General features: G+C 30.8%; 1 pseudogene; it reads right to left on the bottom strand.

Annotated features, from left to right (window-relative positions):
* Positions 1 to 5,669: 5,669 nt before the first annotated feature.
* Positions 5,670 to 6,394, bottom strand: LOC149224198 (NDR1/HIN1-like protein 2; annotated as a pseudogene).
* Between the last annotated feature and the right edge of the window lie 436 nt (positions 6,395 to 6,830).

Genomic DNA, 6,830 nt, shown 5'->3' with positions numbered 1-6,830 from the left:
TCTCGAGGTGAAAACCTATTTTTTGAGTGTAAAACTTGAGGAAAAGTTTGCACCTTGACAGATTTGATCCCTCTCGACGCTTGATAGATCCAGAGTTAAGATGGATCTAGGCTAGTTTCAGTGATGCGTAGCCAAAGAAAATCTAACAAACATATGATTAATTTTATCAATGATATGTAAATTCATCTAATATTAATATAATCATTTTAAATATGCTAAATAGCTCTCAAATTAATCTGGTCATTTTAATTTTAAATTTTCTTAGTTACCTTAGTTTGTTGGGATGATAATACCTTTAATGATGAAAAATGATGAAATATAAATTTTGAATGTAAAGGGATAATGTAATAGTGTTGAATGATAGAAAATGTGAATAATAAGGATATAGTCAATTACAAATAGTCTTCATTGTAGTTAATCTCAAACTATTTTCTTTTTTTATTCTTAATGTCACCCTTGTTACCTTTTTCATCTTTTCATATCGATCGTCATCTTTTCATATTGATTGTCATATTTTCATATTGATTATATAAAAAGGAGAGGTTCAATCATAAACCATTTAAATATTTTGCTCAATCTATTATAGTAATAATCATACCTTGTCTCTCTTTCTCTCCAATATTAATAGGTTGAATTACTATAACACAAAAATCAATGTACATTGTCAATAAACTTTTGTTCTTACACCGAAATCAATGCACAATGTTAATCCAATCAATTTAAAATTAATGTACCATCATACATCCAATTACATCAAATCAGAAATCAACATCTACATTGAAATCAATGCATCTAATGCAAGCAATTAAATAAGATTAGAAAACAACATTTACATTGAAATCACTACATCTAATGAAAGCAATCAAATAAGATTAGAAATCAACATTTACACTCAAATCAATTCATCTAGTGCACGTAAGTAAATAGGATTATAAACCAACATCTACATTGGAATTAATGCACCTAGTGAAAGTAAGCAAATAGGATTATAAATCACCACCTACATTGAAATCAATGCATCTATTCCAAGAAATCAAATAGGATTACAAATCAGCATCTACACTTAAATAAATTCATTTAGTGCAAGCAATCAAATAAGATTAGAAATCACCACCTACACTAAAATCGATGCATTTAGTGCAAGAAATCAAACATTATTAGAAATCAACATCTACATTGAAATCAATGCATCTAGTTCATGCAATCAAATAGGATTCGAAATCACCACCTACATTGAAATCAATACATTTAGTGCTAGAAATCAAATAGGATTAGAAATCATCTACATTGAAATTAACGTATCTAGTTAAAACAATCAAATACCATTAGAAATCAACTTCTACACTAAAATGAATGCATCTAGTGCAAGAAATCAAATTGCATTAGAAATCACCATCTACACTAAAATCAATGAATCTAGTGCAAGAAATATTCTTTCCTTTCTCCCCTCTCCATATATATCTATATTTCCCTCCATCTCTCCTTATTTGTCACTCTATCTAAACCCCCCAAACACACGATATTTCACTCTATATCTATCAATCTCTCTGTCCCTTCCTCTCACTTTCCATCTCTCTCTTCTTCCCTCTCTTAACTTTCTATCTATATCTCTATCTCCCATTGTTTCTCTATATCACCCCCAAAACATACACTCTATTTCTTCAATTTATCTATCTATCCATCCCTCCTCCTCTCTCTCTCTCTTCCCCTTCTCTCCCTCTCCCCTGCTTCTATCTCTCTTCCCTACTTATTTCCTCTCTCCCTCTCTCTCCATCCTCTTTATCACTCTGTCTCTCTCCACCTTTCTCTCCATATTTTTTTCTTATTACCTCTCTCTCCCCCCTCCAACTCCATCTCTCTTTCCCTCCCTCTCTCTCTCTCTCTCTCTCTCCATCCATCTCTGTTACTATATCCATTCCTCTCTCCTCTCTCCTTCTCTCCCCCATTCTTTCCATCTCTCCTTCTTTGTCTCTTTATCTCACCCCCAAACATACACACTCTCTCTCCCTTGTCACTCCCTCTCTTTCCACTTATCACTCTCTATGTATTTCTTCTTCCTTCCCTCTCTCCCCCTCCAACACCATATCCCTATCACTCCCTCTCTCCTCCTCTCTCCCTCCTTCTCTCAAATCTGCTCTCTCATACTTCCTCTCTCTCCCTTTCTCTCCTACCTCCCTCTCTCTTCCCCATCTCTCTCTCTCTCTCTCTCTCTCTCTCTCTCTCTCTCTTCTCTCTCTCTCTCTCTCTCTACCGTCTAATCATCTCTCTTCCCCCATCTCTCTCTCTCTCTCTCTCTCTCTCTCTCTCTCTTCCCTCTCTCTCTCTCTCTCTCTCTCTCTCTCTCTCTCTAACTATGTTACTATGTCCCTCCCTCTCTCCTTCTGTGTACTTCTCCCCCCCATCCCCCTCTCTAGCTCTCCTTCTTTGTCTTTTTATCTCATCCCTAAACATACCATCTTTCTCTCCATCTCTCCCTTGTCACTCCCTCTCTCTCTCCACTTCTCACTCTCTATGTCTTTCTTCTTCCCTCCCTCTCTTCCCCTCCAAATCCATATCTCTATCCCTCCCTCTCTCCTCCTCTCTCGCAAGTCCTCTCTCTCATTCTTCCTCGCTTTCCCTTTCTCTCCTACATTTGTCTCTCTTCCGCCATCTCTCTCTCTCTCTCTCTCCCTCTCCCCCCCTCCCCCAATCCTCCCAATATATCCCTCCCTCTCTCCTCTCTCTCCCCCCTTCATCTTTATGTCTCCCTCTCCCTCTTTTACCCTTTGCTACCTCTCTGACTCCTCTCTCTCTCTCTCTCTCTCTCTCTCTTTTCATTCCTCCTCTCTCCTCTCCTTTAGTTTATATCCATCTCTCCCTTGTCACTCCCCCTATCTCTCCACCTTCATCACTCTATGTCTTTGCTCTTCCCTCCCATATATATAGAGTTAATATAATCATGATATTAATCATGATATATTAATATATATTATAATATAACAAATTTAATATTGGATTAAAACAAAGTTATTAAATTTAATATTATTGATATTATGGTTAATAGTATTTTCTTTGCATGGTATTAATAATAATTTGGCCCATGGTATTTGGACCATAGGCTTCACCTACTTAAAACATGTTTTTTTAGTGTTAGTAAGTGTAAGGAAGTTTATGGAGTAAATATAAAAGGATGTTTCATTTATTTATCATACATCTTGTTTATTTATATTTTTATTTATTTATCATATCTCTTTTATTTACCTTGGTATTTGGTCCATAGGATTGGTATATAATTACATGTTGATTTCTAATCCTATTTGATATGTTTTTATTTATTTACCATACATCTTTATACCTCTTTTATATTTATTTATCTATCATACCTCTTTTATAAATATGGTATTTGACCCATGGTATTAATAATTATGTGTCCTGTAACATTCACCTAAATTAAACCTCTTTTTTGAGTTTTCATAAATATAAATAGGTTAATGAAGTAAATGTAAAAATAAGTTTTTATTTATTTACCATGCATCTAGTTTATTTAATTTTTTATTTATTTACCGTACCTTTCTAGTAAATATAAAAAAATGGTCTTATTCAATTACCATACCTATGGTTTATTTATTTACCATAGCTCTTTTTTGAGTATTCGTAAGCCTCTTTATATTTTAAATATATATTGTATTTATACATAATAATAATTAGATTGATTTTTAAAAAGAGATTAAAAATGTTAAATATTAACGTTTACATTTACATTTATGTTTATATTTACGCTTACGTTTTTAGTGAGATTTACCCATACTAAGTTGTAGCATTTATGTTTACATTTACGTTTATGTTTTTACATGAGATCTACTAGATAGTGGGTTGCAGAGAGCCTCTTAGGGCAATGATCATTGTGACAAATTACTATCATATTACTAACAAAGTCTTTCGGTAGAAGTCACATGAAAGAATTTTTTCGCTGAACCAACAAGTGTGGTTCATCATGAGGACCACATGAAGAGGCATACCATGGCAAAGGACATAATTTCAAGTAACGGTTATATTTGAATAATAATGTTTAAATTATAATATTAATTTATGAATATATTAAAAACAATAATTTCAAGTAACGGTTATATTTGAATAATAATGTTTAAATTATAATATTAATTTATGAATATATTAAAAGCAAATATTATTAAGTAACGGCTATATTAAACGGCTAGTTTTTGAAAAAAAAATTAAATAATGATTAATTTATTAAAAATATTAATAGTTAATGACTATATTAAACAGATAGTTTTTGAAAAATAATATTTAAATTAATTTATTAAAACCAAATATTACTAGTTCTTGAAAAATAATATTTAAATAATGATATTAATTTATTAATTTATTAAAATATTAATATGTAACGGATATATTAAAAGGCTAGTTTTTGAAAAAATATTTAAATAATGATATTGTTTCATTAATTTATTAAAAAAATTAATAGGTAATGGCTATATTAAATGGCTAGTTTTTGAAAAATAATATTTAAATTAGTTTATTAAAACCAAGTATTACTCGTTCTTGAAAAATAATATTTAAATAATAATACTAATTTATTAAAATATTAATATGTAAAGGCTAGTTTTTGAAGAATAATATTTAAATTAATTTATTAAAACCAAATATTACTAGTTTTCAAAAAATGATATTTAAACTATGATATTAGTTTCTTAATTTATTAAAAACAAATATTAATAAGTAACCGCTATATTAAACAACTAGTTTTTAAAATAAATAAATAAATAATTAAAGTCAAACTTTAAAGGAGAGGAGTAAAAAATTATAAAAACCAGTGAAGACCCTAATCGAGACAACATCATTATAAAAATTATCTATCAAATGTTCTTCTCTCGATTAGGGTCTTCACTCGTTTTTATAATTTTTGACTCCTCTCCTTTAAAGTTTGACTTTGATTATTTATTTATTTATTTTAAAAACTAGTTGTTTAATTTAGCAGTTACTTATCAATATTTGTTTTTTAATAAATTAATAAACTAATATCACAATTTAGATATTATTTTTCAAAAACTAGCCGTTTAATATAGCCGTTACATATTAATATTTTTATAAATTAATAATCTAATATCATTATTTAAATATTATTTTTCAAGAATTAGTAATATCTAGTTTTAATAAATTAATTTAAATATTATTTTTCAAAAACTAGCCATTTAATATAGCCATTACCTATTAATATTTTAAATTAATTAATGAAATAATATCATTATTTAAATATTTTTTCAAAAACTATTCGTTTAATATAGCCGTTACATATTAATATTTTAATAAATTAATAAACTAATATCATTATTTAAATATTATTTTTCAAGAACTAGTAATATTTGGTTTTAATAAATTAATTTAAATATTATTTTTCAAAAACTAGTCATTTAATATAGCCATTACCTATTAATATTTTTAATAAATTAATGAAATAATATCATTATTTAAATAATTTTTTTTTAAAAACCAGCGATTTAATATAGCCATTACTTAATAATATTTGTTTTTAATATATTAATAAATTAATATTATAATTTAAACATTATTGTTCAAATATAGCCGTTACTTGAAATTATGTCTCTACATTTCTCTTTGTAACATCCCTAAGATAACTCATCGTAAAATCAAAAGTTACGAATCAATTATTAAACTAATTCTTGGTAGTTGTGAAACTGAATGGGAATCCCAGGCAAGAAACAAGGAAAGTCTCCCATGCAATGGAAAATGGGATGGAAGAAAATGGTTACATGTTTGGTTTGAATTGGGTTGCCTCGCAGCAACGACTGGAGGGGGAAGCGAGTTAGAAGTGGCTTAAGCTTGCATTGAGTATCAGAACTAGCAGCGGCCGAAGCTTTCTCGAAATGGCAGCAGAGACTCCTTTGCACTTGATGTCTACTCTGACTTTATGAGACTTCCATTTCCCCATCCTCACTCTCACACGAGTCTGCAAATCCAGGTCTAGCTTGACTTTCCCCTTTGACTGTGCGGATTTCAGATTCTTGGCATCGGAGGAACTAAGGGCCAGGTTTTGACTCTTAAGATGGACTGTGGTGTTCTTGGTCCCATGGAAGAAACCAGGGATGGAGCCGTCTGCCAGATCTACGTCACCCGAGGAAATTTTCACAGAAAAGGGATCGTAATAAAAGCTTACCTTCTTGTTCGGATTCCTTGCATCTACTTGCAGTACGAACTCGTAGTTGAGGTGGGAATCTTTGGTGACATTGAATTTGGGGATCTGCACTGAGCTCACTGCAAAGCTGGGCTCGTGAGGCCTGTAGATGATCCAGATAACCAGTGCAATGATCCATATATTGGAGCGCAGAAACATTCGGCTCTTCGAAGGGCAACCTAGAAACCCATTGGGAAGCATATTAAGGTTCAATTTTATAACTTAGTTCACCAATGAGGATGATATCCGGATTGGAATGGGGCACATAGTGTTGTGGCATGGTTCTTTGTTATTGGAATTCTGCAATCGTGCTATACAACAATTTTATCAGCTATTCCAACAGCCACATGTTTAGAACCAACCCTTAACAACATCAACAGTATAGTGGCCAGCAGTCTAAAAATTGGTTAGTATATATATTTGAAATATTAAAAGATAAGTAACTTGCTCACTTTCTAGAAGGAAAAATATATGTATGTTATATTTGGGTATCTTTTTGAAAGAGTTCTTACCAAATATAGATAATAATAGTATCCAATGAAGAATGGGTGGACATAAAAGCTAAATAAATATGTAGTTTTTCTTATAAAGTAAATATGTAGTTTCTCTTAGAAAGACTATATGTGAATCTTGTGTG

This window comes from Pinus tabuliformis, chromosome Q (assembly GCF_031772625.1).
Source record: "Pinus tabuliformis cultivar Carrire ecotype Pingquan chromosome Q, CPIR1, whole genome shotgun sequence".
NCBI classification, from domain to species: domain Eukaryota; kingdom Viridiplantae; phylum Streptophyta; class Pinopsida; order Pinales; family Pinaceae; genus Pinus; species Pinus tabuliformis.
Note: the sequence above shows the minus strand (reverse complement) of the source record. Positions and strands in the feature narration are given on the sequence as shown.